This window comes from Fistularia commersonii, chromosome 28 (assembly GCF_037954325.1).
Source record: "Fistularia commersonii isolate RoL2024-O1a breed Wild chromosome 28, RoL_Fcom_v1.0, whole genome shotgun sequence".
NCBI lineage: Eukaryota > Metazoa > Chordata > Actinopteri > Syngnathiformes > Fistulariidae > Fistularia > Fistularia commersonii.
Window position 1 is genome coordinate 4,114,262 of NC_141311.1, and position 21,801 is coordinate 4,136,062.

Sequence of the window (21,801 nt, forward strand, 5' to 3'; positions counted from 1 at the left end):
AACCAGAGGCTTACCACGTCTGTGTAGTGACCTTTTCACAATTTCCCTTGCTGCTGGTAGTCGGCAGTGTAGGAAGCACCTGGTATACATATGTCTAGTTTAGAGGACCCTTCCCCAGTCGATTCGTCAAAAACACAGTGTTTGCTAAACGGTGGGGCTTGAATCAGGTGTGAGTGTTCGGGCAGATATTTCAGAGAAACATCTGCACGAGCCCAGCTGCACGGGGGAAGTGTTAAAATGCGGCCGATGGATTCGTTTACGTTTTTTTAAAGATGATTCAGTTTGTGTCCAAGTGGAGGCGCCACAGTTGTGCTGTCACTGGTCAGTGGAGTGTATTTGATCAGAGTTTTGCATCATGATTATTGTGAGCATGGTCACAATTTAGTCCTTGAGACACCATTAATGAGTCGCTCATTAGGAAAGACAAGCTATTAAGGAGACATCGTTAGTATTTAGTTAATGTCAGACAATTGCTTCAATATCAGATTGCCTTCGATCGCATTAAAACTTGACCATGTCTTACCTAAATCTAACTCATTTTATGTGGAGCCTGACTGAAATAACCTCTACAAATAATTAGAGTAGGCTTTGCAAATTCTATTGACATTGTTAATATGAGGCGATTTATCATTTAAGGCTGAAAGATGCCTCAGAATCCAATACATGAATGACTAACTTGTTAATTGAACAAGGCAAACTGATAAGTCCAGAACTAATTACAGTATTAGAACTGTCTTCTTTATCTTGTATTCATGACATTAAAGATATGCAGCCATATTAAAATGATATAGTTGGGGTGATTCCTTAACGGCAGGCTTGTATACACCTTTTCCTCGCTCATTCTTTTTGCCCTAAGGGTCTCAGGACAAAGCAATACTCTCAAAAGCAAGACTCATAAGTTATTAATTATTTTACAATCAACCATAAACGTTGTTCATATGTATTGCTGGGCCATTTTGTAAATAATATTGTAACCAAATACTACAGTAGGATTAAATATGTATTCTGTGCAGTCAATTCATTGTGAATGTATTTTGTTTTTATAATGTCTATTTATCTGAGCCGTGTGCGCACGCACGTGCGTGTGAATGCTGAGGTGAGCTTTGTCTGAGCACGTTATTCAACCTCACGCAGACTGGAGGTTCACCTTGATCTCATTGTATTTCCACTCCACAGTGACCATGAAGTGTTTCTAATACTTTATATATTTCTAAATACTGATATAATATCTTAGAAAGGGTCAGTGATGCATTTTTTTTTTCTCATCGGGGGGCTCAAGGTATTTCGTGCATCGCAAGCTAAGGATTTATCGTTTTATTCAGCTAAAGTGATGGCTAAGCATTCCCTACTACTTTGCATTTACATCTAGTTTATTTTATACTTACTAGTGCTGTGACCGGTATCTGTGTCTTTTTGTGCATCCCTGCAATTTTTCCTTTTTTTTTTTCCTGTGTTCTGCTGTAGAAGTTAAAAGTATATAAACCAAAGAACATGAGCGTGTCCGTAAAGCTATTCTCCCTCAGCGTATATCTACGCAGTTTGTATTTCCTTCACTTGGCGACATGTCTAGTTGTTTCATCGTGCATAAAATGTTAATCGAGGATGGGAATTCGGGGGATACCTTCAGTGTTTTCATTATATTTTTGGTAATACTTTATGACATTATGATGTGTTTTTAATAATCACATTATTCCTTTTCAATTTGTGAGCTTAAGCAGAAAGCAGCTTTGCCTGGGGTCGCCTCCTTGAAATCCTCTGACTGATCTGAGCTCCATAGAGGTGCAGTAGTTTAACGCTGCCTCTGTCGTTCCTGTGAAATGGTGTGGAAACCCAATCAATGGTTCCTGCAGCTTCACTAACCCCCTTGCCAGTACTGGGGGAACTATTTTCTGAAGTTTTAAAATTGACTGTGTTTGACCTTTACCCAAATTCAAGAGGGGTAAGGAATTTCTGTTGGGGGGGAAAAAAGGAAAGTTACTATTTCTCTCCCTCAGGATGTCTCATAAAGGAACATCACGGCTGAAATCATCTTAGAGACTCTCTGGCTCATTTTCTTGGTCCGGGTAGCAGACGCATGTGCAGCATGACCGGGGAACTCATTTTCATCTCAGAACTCTTTAAAGATCTTATGCATGAAATTGCTATTTCACAGGCTGTCCTATCTCATATTATCTCAGGGAGCTCTTGTACAGGGTCATCAAACATGGAAGTTTATGTTAAAGATGCACCGCATTCATTCTTCTCATACTAGGATATCACTCTTTTGTTTTCCCTGTTCACTGTGAAAGGGTCTTCATCTCATTTCAGCAGTTTCGTACATTTTGAACTGTTCTTCGGTCTCAAAGTGAGGAATCTGCCTAAGGTATTAAAGGACTATTTGCTCCAACAAAAGTCAGAGGCAACTGTGCTGGAAGAGGCTCGCTGCTTAGACACGGAAAGCCTCTTCCATTATTTAGATTTTTACTACTTAACAAGCCCAGTGCCTCATGAGTTGGTTTTCTATAGCTCTTACTTTGAATTCAAAATTTTCTAAATGTTTGCAATATGTATTTGAATTTCAAAAAGACAAACAAAAGGAATAGAAAAAATTTTTAGATAACAACGATCGTACATCCCAATGGGAGAAGACGTCTGATTTCTGTTTTTCAAATATGCAGACATATTACAAATAAGAGGTGGACGACATCATATCATATTTATTTTCATTTTTCATCGTCTGACGCTTATCCTTTTTAATACTGAAACAAATTTTGGTCCCATTCCGGACTAGGATAATACAGAATGCTTTATATCTTAATGGTTTTTATTTCATGGCCTCTTGCCCTCTAAAAAGGCTAATATATATATGTGAGACACACCATGAATAAAATGAAAACCTGCACAGCAGTGGCTTAGGTCTAGTGCCTTTTTGTTGTGCACTGGCCTGACCTTTAGCGCAAATAGATTTCTAAAATAAAGTCACATTGCCCAGCCACTGTCTGGCTCTAATTCAGTTTTATGTTTTGCATGAATGTGCCTGGGGATAGTTCCTTATCTATTAACACATAAGAACCATCGTATGTTGTTTTGTGGCCGCATTATGAAACAATTGCTTTCATTTCCTTTCCTTGTGTAGTCTGCGCCTCTGGCTAAATTGACTTGATTTAAAATAAACTGTAGATTCACCTATAAACGCATAGTTTAGATGATGGAAATAACGCCTGACATTAAAGCTAAAGTGTTTTTTTTGAAAGCATGGAGCGGCTTGTTGCTGATGTTGTTAAAGCTTGTGATTACACACCCAATGTGTCTTTTCTATTAAACAGCGGAAGAACAGAGTTAGGAGGATATTGTTTGCCTCACACCTTGGCCTCTGATATAGAAGCAATCCCGGGGAAGGTGAACGCTCATCATTTGCGGGGCCATGTGTCATCGACTGGGACTGCACATGTTCTGTTGGAAACCGTGACAGGTCAATGGGTCTCCTCGCTCCGTATTCACAGTGCACCGCAATAGGCCCTGATTGTAGTGTTTTACTTTTTTTTTTTAATTTATTTTATGAAACAACCACCTTTTTTTTTTTATTTATAAAGTTTGGTAGGAACTGATGCATGAACTAGCACATGAACATTCAGTTGATCTGTGGTACTTTCTATGTTGTTTGCGGTTACATATAAGACGGCTGCGTGATTTCACAATAGGACTCAAGGAATACATTTGACACTATAAATGATAAAGATGACAAAAAGTAAATACATTCTCTTTATTGATTATTCATTTTGTCTAAACTTATGACCTTTTGAAGTCACTAGACGCAAAGAGACACAAACCAAGGCACCCGTCTTCCCAAAACAGACGATGTGGCTTTATTACATTTGCAACTTCTGTGCAGAGACCATGATTAAAAGATAAAGAACACTTAAAATCACATGAGACCTCTTATCTTTTAATCATGTTCTCTTTATAGAAATGCTTTTCTTTCCCGCAAGACGCTGAGGGCCTCCGGTTTGTCTGTTTCCTCAAGAATTTTGAAAACCTCCATCAAAGGGGAGCTTTTCTTAATATTGTTCGAAGTTCCGAGCACGTTTCATATTGCATGGACTTGGACTGTGTGTTAAGCAGCTCAAAAATAATTAGCAATTAAATTACACTCGCATATTCATGCATCAGTATTACCATTTTCTGCACGGTAAGTGTTTTAAAACTTTTTGCTATGCTCTCCTTCATCCCCATTGCAATGCAGTGCAAGTGAATTTAATATTGCAACAGCCTTTCCAGGCCCCAAAAGCTGGGTTGTTTTAAATGAACAGTGCAAGGTTTTGATAAATGTGAAGAGGGAAAAAAAAAAGCCATCCCAAAAAGTTCAATTTTGTGATGGCTCATAGCGGTGTTGTGGTGCGCACTCTCACCTCACAGCATGTAGGCTTCCTGTTCTGCAAGACGGCCCACCATGCAGGGTTTTCCTGCCCTCCCCGCGCCTGCGTGTGTTCTCCCTGGCTTATCCGACCTCTTCCCGCATTCGAAAAATATGTAGCGGGTCAATTAAAGACTAAATCGCCCATGAAGGTGAACATCAGCGTGAATCATTGTATGTCTGAAATACAGGGGAAGACTGCTGTGTCAGCTGCGATTGGCCTCAGACCCCCAGCGTGCAGGATAAGCAGCACACCGTTCAAGTTTTGATTTATGCTGTTGTATAAAATGCAACAGTTTTATCAAAACAGGTTGAGTGAAACGATGAATGTCATTTTTGATAAAGTTGCTGCAAAATTTGACTCTTGTTGCAATTGCAGAGCCATATTCTTTTTAAATTCAATTTTTTTTTTTTTTTTTACAATATTTGCAAGTGTGGCTGATCCTTGTATGCCTGTCACTGCAGACAAACATGTTTATTTACCCGTACTTTCTTGCACCACCGATTCCTTATTCCTTCGGGAATGGCTCACAGAAAAGGCGGCAAAGGACTTCAAGTTTTCATATTTTCATCTTGTATTAGGGCTTGTGCGGGAAACCATTGGAAGGGGGAAGTGTTACTCACAGGAACAGTGTAAGGATATTAAAACGCCTTTCAAAATCAATTTGAGAAACCCTTATTCACTGGCCTTGGATGCTTACCCTTGAGGAGATCCCCTCTGCCATGGCAATTTCCTTCTAATACCCGAATAACAAGAAGATTTCCCCAAATCAACCCTTTCGAAGGCCAAGCAAGTCAACACCAACTTTCAAAAGTAAATCTGGCCAAGAACGCGAGGAGTAAAGAACAAAATAGGTGAACCCTATCCTGGTTGTACTTGAGGTTTTATTTTATTGTCGGAAACTCACAAAACACTTTTTTTAAAATGGTATTAGTTTTCGGGATTTATGGAAGAACCGCATGACATTTTCATCGCGCAATAAATGTGCGATTAACACCAGTGGACAGGATGCCGTAACTTTCGCTATTGGAAAGCTGCTGATGATTGGACTTGGACGTTGCTTTTGATTTATAATGCAGTGTAATATTAGTTGTTGCTCCGGTCAGTGCCAAAGGGGGCACTTTTTAAAATAGATTTGCTTACCACCGGAGGGATGGTGAATAGGAGGGGGGAGAAATCATCTGGTCGGTGCAGCTGTAGAATGGATAGTGAAGGTTTAAACAGCTCCTTTCCGACAGAAGTGCCCTGTCTGGCAAAGGGCCGCTCGTGACGTATGAGGTGATATTTTACCAAAGGCTGAAGGCAGGTCAGCAAGGCTGAAAAAAAAACAACACTGGCATAATTCAAGCAGTACAGACACTGAAGTGCTGAAATGTTGTGCTGCAAATCATAAGTATTTTGTTGCTCGGCTCTTAAGTCTGCAGAGTTAATATTGTAATTAAACAACCCTTCTTTAATGCATGATTTAAACCATTTTTTTACATTTCTACACAAGGTAGCAGCATTTATTTTCTCCAAATGATGTCAACCATGGTTAATTTTAATGATTTGGTCAAAATTATTATATGGTTATAAATTTTAACTTGAATTTTTAATGTGTCTGTTCACATTTTTAGTTGATGTTTTCAATAAACATCATGGCAGATAAAACTCAATGGCCAATATTTATTCTTGTAATATTGTTACAATTTCTACAGGCTCACCTCCTTTATGGAATAGATCTTGGCCTTTTCCAGCAGTCTGTCCCCTTGGATGCTCTCGTCATCTCTTTTTACTAATATAATTGCAGCCACTTGAGTTTAAATGTTAAAGTAGGGCAAACAATAGATTTTTATTTTGTCAAATGGTGTCTGGAGTATTTACTGGATTGGGTTTACAGATCAACACTAGTGCGTCATGTTTGATTTTGATTGTTAAGCCAATGAAAAGTACTTCTAAGTATCATTTTGATTCCTATATAAGTAAATAAATGTAGTTTCTATACTGGGCCCAAGCATCCCCACACACTCATGATAGCAAGCACTTGGCTACAGAGAGTGTTTGGAATTGAGGTCTCGATCGCCGGTTTTATTGTTCGGTCATTTGCTTTTTTTGTCCAGCGATTCCCTGGGAGACTAACGGGGTCATTGGAACACCTTGTCGACTCGGATGAGCTCCTGTTATGGTTCTTTTCACAAGCGCAGGTTTGAAGCCCCGAGTGAGAATGTTCTCTCACGGTAACATAAACAGGGCCCATTAGCCCCCGATCCTCAAAGGACGACGAGCCTCTCAAAGCTATAATTGATTAATTATCCTTGTCGAGATTTTGATCACATAAAAGACATCCAAACAGAAACGAGTGAAATGTTGAAAATAAAAAACAAGAGCCCATTTGTACTTTTATCCCCAAAATTCAGGTTTACCAAAACAAACCACTCCACATGAATGGGAAACGATGAAGTTTTGTTGATCGCGATATTTTTATTGATTCCGATCTTGATCCAGTTCATACTTATCCATGTTGGACAAAGAAAAGTTGTCTTTTAGATTGCTGATCATCTCCATTGCTGAGAGTACAGAAGGGTGCACGTGACTCAGGCTCCACTGCAATGCTGCAGAAAACAAGTGAAAGTAGCTCTATCCTTACATCTGAGAGTCGGTTGCTCATTTCCCACAACGCATTTGCCCACGCAGGCTGTGACTTGTGCACAAATATTTTCATGGCATGCTACCATATCCATCTATGATAGCCATCTGCGGCACAATATCCAAGTCACGCATGGATGTTTGTTTACCTTTGGCTGTCCAATAAACTTTCCCCCACTGCTTTTGTGAGGAAGTGAATGTGCTGTGCGCGTCTCACGGAAGGCACGGACAGTCAGCACCTCCAGTGTGAATCCAAAAGACTGCACGAGTATCACCTACACTTCTGGCAACGTGATGTTGGCGATGATTCCCGACTGGATGCGGATTAAAACACAGGAAGGCAGGATTGTCGGGGCAGAGTCAGCATTTCATGTGTGGCGGCGGGTGTGCGAGGAAAATGTGCGCTTTCTTCTCCTCGGCAAATTGAGAAGCGTGCCATATTGAACATAATTTCACAGCCCACACATTTCCCAGAGTTTATGAACACCGCGTTGGTCACAAGGCAAGGCGGCAGTTGGAACTTTAACAATGGCGCTTGACTTCTTCAAGGACGTACGAAGCGAAGGAAGCCAACACATGAGTGACTATTTGACAACTAAGCAAGTGCAAAGGAGAAATATCTCCAAAGAAACTCCTGTTTGTGTTGCGGACAGTAAGCCAGGGTGGAAAGAAAACGCCGTCTCAGTATGTTCCTCACCAACCTGTGAGGAGGTTCAGCTAAGGCTCAAACAGCATTCAAGCAACAAAATTTGCAGCTCTCGCACAGACGACCCATGATTGCGTCGCTTAAAGTTCTGCGGCGAAGCCTGTTGGGCCTCATTATCTTCTGTCGTCCTCATTTTTGGTCAGCGAGCAGGGAAGTGGAGCTGAGGTTGCACAGCGGTGATATTGATGCTGACTAAAGTTGCGTGACAACGCAGAGCACAAGACAGACCCCTCGCTACTGTGCATGGAGTCTGGATAGCATTCAGCAATTGCCTTGAGGGTAAAGCTTTACACAAAAAACAACAACACAGAAAACAAGAGATTTTCACACACAGGGTTAAGATGGAAATCCAGAGAGAAGACTAAACCTTTACTGGAAGACACGCATGCTTGTAATGTCTGGCTTCTTCTTCTTCTCCTCTCGGCTTTTGCCACAGCAAATTAACCTTCTCCATCTCACTCTATTCTCCGTATCCTCCTCTTTCACACCCACTACCCTCATATCTTCTCTCATTACGTCCATAAATCTTCTCTTCGGTCTTCCTCTAGACCTCCGGCCTGGCAGCTCCGATTCCATGCTTGTAATGTCTGTCACGTTTGTGCATATCAGCTACGCATGTCCTTTTTTATACTCAACATTTAATGTTAATGCTGACCTGAAATGTGGTTTAAGTGGTCGGAATTCTGTTCTTTAAAATGCATTTTATTTTCCCCTCTTATGCCAGAATCACTGTTATCACATTGTTATTAAGAGTGCTGAGGTGTGCTGTCAGGGACACTGGAGCTCAAGGTGGAGTTGATGGAAGTGACAGAATAAGAATAAGAATAAGAATAAGAACAACTTTATTTATTCCGAAGGAAATTGTTGTGCCAGAGTTACAAGACAAATATAACAATAACAAATAATAGAAAATTGTATAAACAGTAAAAAAAAAAAAAGGAAAAAGGGAGAATAAGAAATACAAATAAACTATAGAGTGTCTTAAGGTCTGAAGTACCAGGTGAAAGATAAGGAGTGCACAAGAGTATGAAATAATATTGTACATGTAGCTGTTAGGAAGTATTGCACAGTTAGGAACATATTTACAAATAAATTATGACAATTTACAGTAAGTGGGTGAGATTTTTTTTTTTTCTTAATTCATTTATTTATTTATTTTTAAAAACTTTAAAGTGAAGGAGTGTGTGGAAAAGAGGTGAAAGAATGTGTGCCAGCGGGCTGGAAGAAAGAGAAAAGTATCAGGGGTGATGTGTGAGAAGGAAAGGTGGATGGAGAGATTCATGGATGGAGTGAAAGAAGGTGTGAAGTTGGTTGGTGTGAGAGAAGAGGATGCAGGAGAGCGGATCTGAGGGAGGCAGATGATTCTCAGCGGTGACCTCTGAAAGGACAAAAAAGAAGAATAGAATTTAACAGCGTAGCCTTTAGCAACACCTCCCATAAATGCCTGGAAAGCCATTGAAGCTTCTCAAAAGGCTTGTCAGCCCAGAAAGGACTGCAGAGACCACGGTTGTTGAACTTTACATAATGTAATGTAAATGAGGAAGCATGAGTTACTGAACAAGGACTTGTGGAAACACTTAAAGGTCATTAAACAAAGCTGGTATATTTCTGAGGCATCAACTCACTAATTAAATGCAGAGTGGCTGAAAAACTGATTAGGACTCATAGTTTTTTTGTTCAAGCGCAGCATTCGCATCTCTGCATGAACTTTTTCATGCATGTACAAACGACAATGTACGTGCGTGTGGGATGGCGTTTGATTAAAAAAAAAAATACAGTTGACATTAACAGAAAGGCATTACTTAACACTATTTTATAACTTGGACTAAACGGCGGAGATTAAATCCAAATAAATATTAAGATAAAACATCGAACTGGCATCAGGGCAGCTATTGCTTTCCAATGTTAATTATTCTGATAAATTAATAAAATATAAACCATTTGTGAAAAATGCTGAAAAAAGTTTTAAAAGTGTGTAGATTGTGTTCATGAACGCATTTCTTATGTTAAAGAAATATTTTATCCCTTTTTTTTAACATTCTGAAATTACCACTGCTAAAGAAAATGCTTAAAACAATTGCCATAGGTTGAGGTTATTATTTTTATTTTTTGTATACTTTGTTTCTATCATTTGTTCATCCGTTCTTTGTCCTCTGTCAGTTCTTCAGTGTGTCGAGTTGACTTTATCTCCCGCTTCTGTCTTGGGTTTCGTATTTTTTTAAGTAATCCGAAACAACTGTTTTACTTGCTATGTCCTCCGTGCTGATTCAGTTCTTCCCCGCGTTTGTTTCTGTTCGTCTACTTTGTTTAGCTTCAGGACCACACTTTGAGTTTGAGTACGCCCGCCTTATTCTCAGCTTGTCTTGCAGTTGCGTCCATCCCGGTCCACAGATTACATCTATTGTCCCGTCCCCTGGGGGAACTGCTGCATTGGGGGCTCAGGAGGACCGAGTCCGGATCCCCGTTTTCGCCGGAAATCCATCAGCTGCGAAACGATGCCCGATATGTATTCATTTTGCCCGCTAATTGCTGTTCGCTTTGCAGCGTTTTTCCCGTTCATCAGCTGGATCTCTGTGAATGTTGGGCGTCTCAGCCCCCCAGCTGGTGATGCAGCATGACTCCAAATTAGGAGGAGCTCAGCTCCAACACGGACTCTAATCTGAAGTGACGCGGGGCCGACCAGGCGGGGTCATGCCTTCGAGGTTTAGCGTGTTAGACCTGAATATGAGAGACATCCAGCGTGCGTGTCGGTCGCCTTGTGCCTTTCCATGCCTTTCGAATGTTTATGTAGCGATGCCTTGCTAATGTGTTCCCCAACACTTGCAGCATCTCCCTTTCGATCTGATAACACCGCTGAATTTTCAGATTCCGTAGCTGTGCAGTCGTGGTAAAGTAGTTTTCTTGGATTTATACTTAGCCCCTGATCTGAGTTTGGGCTTAAATTAACATCAAGTATTGATCTATTTTTTTTTTTACTTTTTAACCTTTGAACTTGAAATCTGAATTTGGCTTTATCACCACTTTCGCCTGCAAAATGCGTCTCGTAAAATATCACCAGTCACATCGGTGAGGATTTTTAAAATACTTTTGCAGTACAGAGGGAAAGTGCTTCTTTTTTTCAACCGCAATTGTGCAATTCGGCAGTCACCCTTGCGCACGTCTAACACATTTACATTTAGCATTAACGTCACTTACGCCAATTCAGAATAGATTAATCACATATATCTAAGACACACAGAGACGCGCAACTGTTATTTGTGGTCCTGACGGCGATGTCGTACATGACAGATGTCGGAGTGGCGAGTTGGCGGTGTCATCGCCAAACCACCGAGGGGGTTATTTGCAATCCCATCCTCTTCTCTACTCAATGGACATGTTTAATCAGCTGCTGGACATTATCCTGCTTTCCCCTTTCCACGCCACACTTCTTGGACTGCGCTCTTAATTCCTCTAAATCTGCAGCGAGGTGTGAGCCGTTTCCTGTGCCACGGCTGAATTATTACAACCTGCCTGCCAAAGATAACTTGCAGCCTCCATTCTCTCCTGTCGTCTCGTTCCCATCACTCCCGGCTTCCTCGCGAAACACCAAGCCGGAGTGGAAACTGTCACAATTCTAAAATATTTTCATGTCAGTTTAGTGTTCAGTCAGCTCTATGTGGTCTCTGGAAAACCACCGAGTCTGAGGAAATGACTGTTTTGTCAGGATGAGAATTCCTGGGCACTGACACCGTCAAGCAGATTAGGACCAGAGCTGAAGAAGAGGCACAGAGGTAGAAACATGAACCATGATGCCAATTTAGACCCTGAATTACGAAAAATATAACGTTTGAAAATACTGTTTCCATTGAAAAATGAGCATCTATTAACCAAATACCTGCAGTATCTGTGAACGGGAGAGAAGATGCGCCATCGGAAACAACGTGGAGGACCATTGCCCCAGACTGACGTGTCTCCTGTCTTGACATCTGAGATATTGATCTTTATTGATCATAACTTGTGAAAATAATGCATTTTCCAGCTGTTTTCTAGATGTTTTTAAGACTTCTCGATAACCATTAAAACTCAAGCAGATGGTAAAACACATTTAATGGCAATTTAAAGTGACACATTTTAAGACGTACGTGTATCTTAGTTTTTTTTATTACAATTTTACCATATCCCGTAAAATAAGTGATAATGGGATCTCTAATTAAATCATCTCCTTGTTTTGTGCAAATTAGGCTCTTTACACTTGGATCTTTGCGGACATATTAAAAAGCAATAAAGATTCCAGCTATTGTAACGCAATAGTTCACCCTTGATATCGGGAAGCCTTGATGATGCGATCTAACTGCTGACTTACTCCAATTATTCTGATCGCTAGATTGTGTTAATGGAACATTTGGAATCACTCAGCTGAACCGCAAGAAACCCTAAAGATATTTTGGAGAGTAATTAGTGTCAATCTGACAAACTTTAATAAAGCTGAAGTCAAACACCACCGCACTGCATTTAGTCCTCATGAATGGTCGGTGTCATTTGTGCTAAAACATAAAGGAGTTTGTACTCGAAGCTCTCCGCCGCTCAAAGTGTTGCTAATAATTGTTTTGGATTGTGCTCAGTGAGTAATGAAAGAAGAAGTATTCTTAATGTGCAGGCTCAATACATGTGCAGCTACAGAAAGTAAGTTTCTTCTTCTCCATCTAACTGTTTTCTGCTCTCACTACAGATCACAATGTCATCTGCAAACATCATGGTCCATGGGGATTCCTGTCTAACCTCATCTGTCAGCCTGTCCATCACCATTGCGAACAAGAAGGAGTCCCACCTCCACCTTGAACTTCTCTGTTCCTCCCACAGCACACTGTGCAAGTGTCTCGTCTCACAGCTAGCATACATGTCCATCCACAGAAAGTAAGTTTATTCCTGTTTATTACTCCCTGTACTGTGTATATGAACAAAAGCAGCCATTGTGTTTCGGTAATCTTTTTTTTCAAACACCTTCAGCGATTAGACAGGATCGATCTGTTTTTTTTTTTTTTTTTTTTTTTGCTTTCTTTAAAATGGAGTCCTAACAAACTCAGCCATTTCCTAGGTGAGGTGAGTCCTCGCTGGCTTAAATTGGATCTGCAAGTCAAACTTGCACCTTTTTATCTCTGGAAGCAAATGAGCTGATACTGCATCTGATTATATGCATGCACAAAGCTCCTAGTTTGTGTGTGTGTGTGTGTGTGTGTGTGTGTGTGTGCAAGAGAGAGAGACACATTGCTCCATCACTTGTAAACAGTGCGTGTTGGAAACACTTAACCTCCAGGCCAAACATTAATGTCTTACATTTGTACCGGGATGGCGGTGCCCAAAGATAACCCAGGAAAGGAAGCCACAACCCGTGACCTAATTCTGTCAACAATCAAGTGGTCGGACTGCAACATACTAAGAGTTTCCATTACAAAGGGTCTAGTTCTGCCTGTTAATGGACCATTGTGTCCCAAAAGGCGCTTCTTGAGAGGCGGTAGAAGGTGAACATTCAATTCCAATCGAAGGAATAATGTGTATGGATTCGGTTATATGCAGCTTAACTGTTCAATACCTTCTGAAGGCAAATTGATCTTCTGCCATTTGACATGTGATCACTTTATTTTAATTTATCTCCGCCATTCGGCCCTGAACCCTGAGGTTTACGACAGTATGTCACGTTGAATCCCACATTGGTCGCTACCCTCATTGCCTGTTACTGGAAATGGAGAGAATAGAGATGCCACGTCTTTGTCCTATAAATCGATCAATCTAGACTAAAGTATTGAAGCCAAGCACACCGAAAATACCGCTGTCATCCACATTATAATGTAAATTTGTCATGCTGATCCTTGAGCGAATGATTTTGTCTGCAATCCCGTGTGTGTGATTTATGTCCCGACAGAAGGGGACAGGGGAAAATGCAGTGGTTAAATGTGGTAATGCCTTCCATGTGCGGAGGAGACAAGTCCATTAACATTCCCTCATCTGATATTCATGAATCGAAAACGTGAACTTTTCTGGGTTCCCGATCGTGAATTGAATATATTTTTAAGGAAATAGCAGAAGCCGTCAGTTAAAACGCTTTGGTCGTTGTTTTTGCAAAGTAATTTTAAAAGTTGCAAAAAGTAAAGTATTGATGAATCAACTGTCAGCTGACGATAAGCTCATTACTGCAGTGGGACACACACATACACACACACACACACACACACACACACACACACACAAATTTTACTTTACGCAACTTTTAATTTTACAGCCTGCTCCTGAGCGTTTAAAGACCCAAACACAGTGTATCAAATGAGTTTCCTTTGTCGTGCACAAATCCAATGCAGAAAACGATAAGCCAGGATATGCCAGTACACCTCCGGCCTTCCCATCGTGCCATTAGTGAGTCTGAAGCGACCAAGTCAGGGACAGTAACGTGGAGTTTGAAATTGGATAAACTCTTCATCTTGCTTTGGTCAAAAAAAAAAAAAAAATGAAGAGTGAAAAGAGAACAATGGGAGGGGATTGTTTTGTGCTGCATGTGTTGAAGACCTCCAGCGTTGTGTGAGGTAACTAATAAGACACTGTCTGAAAGCCTACGGGGCGATTGCATTCGTCGTCAATGTTCTTGTCCGCAAACGCATCGTGACCTCCTCCTGAAAGTCAGGGAAGCCCTTGCGGGAGCGAAGAGTTGTCAGGGTTTACGTGTGATGGAAATGTTGCATTAACAAGCCCCTTATGTAAGCTCAGTCTCGGCATCTCTATTTTTAAAGGCAAAGCCACCGTGTCCCCGGTGCAGGAGCCTCACAGCCGTTACTCAGAAGGTGCCATCTGACACCTTCGCCAAGGCCTCGGGCTCACAGCCTCGGCTTCGCCCCAAGATCACGCTCTAATCCGTGCAACCTGGACCCGAATCGAGAGACGTGGGGGTGAATGTGATGAGGCGGACAGTATTTCAGTCGTAATGCAGGTCAGAATTGAGGTGATGTAGCGCTCGGCGTGTGGAACAACAGGCTCTTGTTGTGCCGGATGTTGCTCACTTCAACCACGATCAGAAGCACCACTGGCAATACTGTCACTTAAGCGATTAAAGTACAGCAGTTAGTAATTTGTGTCATACCCGGGTACCGACAGAAAGACTGATTATGGGGCGACTAATGCCAAAAGTGGAAAAATAATCCATCAGAAATTCAAGAGAGCGTTTTACATGAGTTTACAGATTATCATTTGGAGAAAAAAAAAAAAACAGGCTGATTTTTGTGGGATGGTGTGTAAATCAGCATCTTTCTACCCTCGATGAATGGATGTCATTCATTCATTATCCGTGCCTCACATGTACTCTGGGAGTCCATCCCAGCTGCTGTTGGGCGAGGGGAGGTGTCTACCGTGGACCGGTCACCAGTGGATCGCAGGATTCACAGGTCACATGAAGACACGCAAATATTCACACTCTCATTCACACATCACATAGACACATGTCTGGGTCACCGATGAACCCACGCCATGTTTTTGCATTAGAGACTCCACACTGAAAAGGGAGAGTTGAACCCAGGACCCTCTTTGAGGCGGTAACAGGACAAACAGCATCGTGTGACATTGTGTGAAAATAGCCTGAAATTGATGACATACTGACAAAAAAAACAGGGGTGACCAATTTTGACGTCCACATTTAATTGATTTATAGCCCTGAAGAAAGTAAAGAGCTTTCTTGTAACTCCTTGGTGGTGAAGCACTGAACAAATCCAGCCTGCGAGCTCTGGGAGGTAAACCGTCGCACGCAGTTGTAATTTGTGCCAAAACGTGGCTGTCAGCAGGGCCCGGCTCTGCTGCTCTGCGTCACCCGCTCTTGATAACCCACGAATCATCTGCCATCATGAAAATGTATTTTCCATGAAATAAGTGAAAGGAGAAAACTTGCTACTCAGATAGCTTTCGATAGATTGCAATCTGCAAGTGCACGTTTGTATCGTTACCTGTGTGTGTTATTCCGCCCTGAATAGCTTTGTCAAAAGGCGCGTTTGCTGAATCTGACGCCGCACGTGAACACTCACCAATCGATGTGCTACCCGGGCGTTTCCGTGGCTTTTTTTCTTTGCATCAGAATGGTTTTTATGTGAATTTTGCTGACAAAATGGCAAACCATCCACAAAAGTCCAAATATTTTGGTGAGGTGTCGAGCGCCTGCTATTTAGCGCCGCTGCCTCCAAATCAAATATTCACCTTGTGATATTATCAGATTTGACTGCTCCGACTCGCCTCGGTTCCCCCCCCCCCGTCTTGTGTGTGAGCGCAAACATTCCCCGTCTCTGATCGGACGGAGAAGCATTGTGATCTGCAGGCTACTGCATCTTGTTTACGTCCGATTTGCAGAGCCGGGGCGCCATAGAAAAAAACAAAAGTGTTGCTTTTGGGTCACTCGCAGTGTCGTCGCCTCATCGTAGTCTAAGAGGAGATACTTATTAACATGATGGAGTTTCTATTTTAATATTATTGGTATTTCATTGGGGATTATTATTTGTCAGAAATGTACTTTACTGGAAAACATGTAATATTCTTGAGGGCATGCTGAAATAATGAGTTTTGAAAAGTGACTTGTGCATTGGTGATCTTCTCCTTTAGACATTTTTTCCACATTTACCTCATGTATTCCCACGATGCATTAGCTTAGAGGGTAGACGACCTTTGCATTTCATGTCTCGTGTAATAAGGATCCATCCTGAAATTCTGTTTGCCTTTTTAAAAAGGAGAATACACCGCGATTGCCGGTGAAACAGACGCACACACTGTAAGCCGCCGTCCTATCAGAGCCGACTCCTCCAAACACCACGTACACAAACAACTTCAAACACCCAAACCATTAGACCCACTGCCCTCCAGTCCAACAGCCGTCTCATGTGTGGTTTTTGAAAATAACAAGGCTCTCTAGATGCTAATTCCGTTGTTTTTTCGTTTGTTTGTTTGTTTGTTTATTTATTTATTTAGAAATTGGGTAGATACACGGTCATGTTATTACCTCCGAGCCAACATGTATCACTGTCGATATTAAAAGGCAATGGCCTCCAGAAAAACAAAGGGCAGGTAGGGCCGATGGAAATTGAAATCCTCCCGCGGTTCGAAACTGCAGGTGGGATCCGGGACGAAGCTGAAGATTTCTCAGACGGGCAGATTAATTGTTCTTACTCTGCAAATGATAGTGTCTCCGAAAAACGGAGAGCAGAACTAAAGAGGGGCTGTAGGTCGAGAGAGGAGACTGTGGTCGGAGGATGTGGCTTTGTGGTGCAGGGGCAAATAGCTTGTTCTGTAATCATTGGTCAGAAGGATTTCACAGAGAATGGAATGAAGAGTTTGGAAATAATGTTCTCCTCATGTTCATGAAGCGTGAACCGGGCCGAGTCTCCCCTCTGTACGCGCAAAACACCCAAACCTGTCACAGAGTCACCCACGCAAAATGTCTGGTTTTCTATTGTCCAAAATAGAAATTACTAAAAAACAACAAAAAAAAAAAAACAACGAAAAAAAACAAAAAACAAAACATACAAACAAAAAACTTCATAAATATATATCTTGAAAAAAATATTTTAAAAAGATTGACATGTGTGGGTATATATATATTATTTATCATTACCTTTCTGGCTTCACTATGACCAGCATAATAAGAATTTCATTGTGCAGGAAAACAGGGTTCTAGACTTTACATAGGACAATAAACACTTAAATATGTATAGATTCTAAGTGCTTATTGTCACTTTTTGTGTGTGTGTGTGTGTGTGTGTGTGTGTGTGGAATGTGTGTGTGTGTGTGTGTAAATATATATATATTTGAGATTCTAAGTGTTTATTGTATATATATATATATATATATATTTATATATATATATATATATATATAATTACAATAAATATTGTATTTATTTGACTTTCACTGCTTCCTAAGGCCAAGGGTGTCAACCTTTTATGGCTTGTTCTCGTACAACAAACATATTATCCAGTGAATATGAATAAATACCAAAAAATGTTGGAATTGCTGCCTTTTCTCTAAATGATGACCTCAGTATGAAAATACTTGTTTTTCTTTTCTTCTTGTGAAAACCCCTGATCATATGTGGCTCTGTTGGGTATAATGATGTGATATTTGTTTTTAAATTCTTTTCCAGTTGTTTATGTTTATCAAGGTGCTTTTGTCTTTCCTGTGTTGTGTTTCGGGCACGCCCTGATTTCTCTCCTTTTTTTTAATCCTGTCCGTTATTCAACCCTCAAGCGTCCTGCGACCAGATGCCTTTTAATTGAAAAGCATTTGAAAAACATAGCTCCTCAGTTTCTGTCCACCTTCGCTTTTGCATTTTGGCTTTGCTGGCACCATTGACTCAACACATTGCTGTTGCACTGGCGACGCCTATATTCAAGTTTTGCGGCTCTAAGACAAATACGTGCTGTGGTCCCGGTCCAATCCCACTGTTTAATAATAAACAGTGGGCCTCACAGTGTTGGCAAGGCTGGGATTCTTTCAAATATGATGTTTACTTCTGCCTTAATTTTGATATTTCTGCTTTCTTAAACAAAATGCAACAAATTTATATGGATTTATTTTTTTAATGATCCTCTTGAAATAATAATGCATCCAGTTAGAGCCCCCAGAATTAGTCTCTTGCTTATAATTGCAGAATTACTCTCCAGCAAGGGAGAGATTCCTGTAAAAAGAAAAGTACAGAAGTTCAAGGAGCAAATACTGCCTTTATCTATGTCGAGCAAATGGTGTCTAAAATGCATGTTTAGATAAAAAAAAAAAATCCAGTCGATAGAGCTTGGCTAATGAATGATGAGTAAAAGCAAGAAAATATAAAGAGTGAATGCAGTAAATCAGTCCAACAAGTCAGCTTGACCAAGTGCAGCTGCATGATTCTATAATATTAGATGTTTTTTGGTTGATTTATGTATTTCTACACAAAGAATTGGAGATGGCAGAGATGAAGATCTTGAGGTGGATAGGATCAGATATGATTCCATCAGAGGAACAGCACATTTCAGATGCTGAGGTTGGAGGCTTAGAGGGCAGCAAGAGAAGAGATTTATGGTTGGAGTGAGCGAGGACATAAGTTAGTGTGAGGGTGCAGAGGAGAGGGTTAGATGGAGGAGGATGGTTTGCTGCGGTGACCTCGGAAGGGAGCAGGTGAAAGGATAAGAAGAGGACATGACGTGGAGCATAAAGATGCTACGTGGAATACTTTGCATTTAAAAGTGTTTTTTGTGTCGCGAAAGATCCTTGACAATTCAATGAAAAATCCAAAAATGTATAGAAAGAGTTGTTCCCTTAGGGTTGGATGTTGAGTTTTTTTTTTTTTTTCTTCTCTAACTAACATCCATGCTCCTGATGTCCCTCGTTGTCCTCCTGTCAAATCACCCAATCTGAGCGAGCCATTCAGGAGCACGAATCCAATTTAACCAGGCACTAATGAAATGTCGAAATATAACATCTGTGAGTGGCAAGTCTGTGGAGCATCTCGGTCACTGTCCCGGGCACCTTGCTGCCCCGGCGGCGGTACTCATGAGTCCCGGCACATGAGGCGAGGATTGATGAGCAAACATGAATTCAGAGCAGGCAGATCTTCGTCTCCTGTTTAACACCAGTGGCTTTACAAAAGCACAAACAGTCCAGAGCCGACAGGTAATCTCGATCGTAGTGCGCTGTTTGTATGTATCCTAACAAGGGGAGTCAGCCCGGCACTGGGCATCAGTATTCACCGCTGCTGAGCTAATGAAATGCGTGAAGAGCAGAGCAGGCAGCCATAATCTCCCGGCAGCGTCTGTTCTCTGGACCCGTATCTTCGCTGCGAGGCCGAGGCAGGGAGCAGTGACGTGCGGCGTCAGTGAATTCATCTAATTCAGAATGATACTGTCAGTCTTAAAGGCAGAGGTCGAGCAGAAAGAGCCTCTGAAATCATTAGGACATCGACCGATCCAGGGTCGCCCAGATATCAGACACGGGGTTGGTAGATCAACCCTTCTGTTTTGTAAAATGTGACCTGTTGCCGCTCATTCATATTTTGGACGGCTTAGCTCGGGGTTGGAGCTGGTGAGAGCGGTCATCTTGGAACTGAAAGTTCCCAGGTCGATTCCCGATTCCTCTTCCAGCCTCGCAATGTGTCATTGAGCAAGACACCGAACCCCTAAGTGATCCACCGGGCGCCGCTTCGTGTCCCCCACTCCTTGTGATTCATCCCTGATGGGATAAATAGCATTGTGTATGACCGAATGTGACAAAACAAGGGTATTTCTTCCTTCATCAGATGCTCCGGGGGGATGTAAAGTTTCAGCAACTTTGAAAGTCATGTAGTACAAAGTCACACACCCAAATGACTAGTAACACTGATGAAAGTACTGAAATGTGCCAGTTGGTGCTTGTGTCTGGTGGGAGCAGGACATGTATGTTATCCAACCAAAACTCCTCGTTGGTCGTAGAAAAGGTCCCCTGATAGCTGATTAACATCAAATTGCGATCATTTGTTAGTACAATCATGGCGGTGGTTGGTTATTCCGCCTCGCAGCAAGACGGTCCCTGGTTCGATTCCCACAGGGAGAGTCTCCACGTTCCACTCGTGTCTGCGTGGGTTTACTCCACATTCTCAGCTTTCCTCACACAGTCCCAAAACATTGGACACGAGTAAATAGTCGTATAATTCTGAATGTGGCTCTGTGATCGTATGGTGTTCGGTCCCGGGTGAACCCGGCATCTCGCTCAATGCCGCAACCCTGAGTGCAGGATAAGCAGTATGGATGAATTAATTTAGGAATCTTATATTGATATTGGGGAATCTGTAAGGAATCATGAATGCAGCAATTGCACGCTGCCTGAATAGGGAGGCCCAGCTTCTGCTTTGGGGAGAATAAAACAAACCCAGCCACACGTGGATAGTTTTTCCAAACCCTTTGGGAGGTTTGACAAAATTCCATAACTGCTAATTTCCTTGAAGCAAATATTTGTAATCTAGACGATACACGTGATAATCATTGCCCAAAAATATGTCCTATTGAAAGGTGATGACATCTCAGGGTATTTGATATATATATTTTCAACCAGCTGAGTTTCTGGGCGTAAAATAACCGAAGCCTACCAGTGGATCCCAGAGGTGTGCTGCATGTTTGAGAATTTGAAACGATGCTATTCGAACTTGTTTTAATATTCTTTGGATCCGCGGAGCTGGTGGGAAACTGTAGATGGCTGAATTTATGGGATGAGTTTCGACCACAAAAAAAAAAAAAAACAACTGTATATTTTTTTTGTTTTTAATCCAGATGGAAATTTCCTCCTGATGTCTTGCTGCTGTCTCCATAAGAATGAATAAGAATAAGAATAAGAATAAGAATAAGAATAAGAATAAGAATAAGAATAAGAATAAGAATAAGAATAAGAATAAGAATAAGAATAAGAATAAGAATAAGAATAAGAATAAGAACAACTTTACTTATCCCGAAGGAAATTGTTGTGCCAGAGTTTCAAGTAAAAATAACAATAATAAATAATAGTAGGAAATTGTATAAACAGTAAAAAAAAAAAAGGGGGGGGATAAGAAATACACATAAAACTATAAAGTGTCAAAGTCAAGGCTATAAAGTGTTTTAAAGTCTTAAGTACAAAGATTTAAGACACTTGAAGTTCCATCAGATTATAACTCCCGCCAAAATCAACATCTCCAGCAGCACCTTGACGACGTTCTCGGGCCGAGTGCGCTGCTGTGGCCCGCTGCATTCAACACGTCATTTAGTGCGTCGCCCATTATCAGGAGATTTTCTAAATTATGTGGTTTTCTCCCGAGAGGCTATTTTTTAGATGATACACAAAGGGAGGTGCAGCGGTAGCATGAATACCACATTGTATCTGCCTCAGCTACATTTTTTTTTTTTTAAATTACATTAAATCCAAGATTAGATTTTTCTGTCAGAGCCTTACAAGCACACGAGACCCTTTTTATATTTTTTTGCAACAGAGAAAAACTAAAATTTTTTTTCACGTCAATTGTCACAGTATTTAAAAGCTAACAAATGGACGAGGAAAACATGTGCCCGCCATTGTTATAGAACACAGCTGGTATTAGCA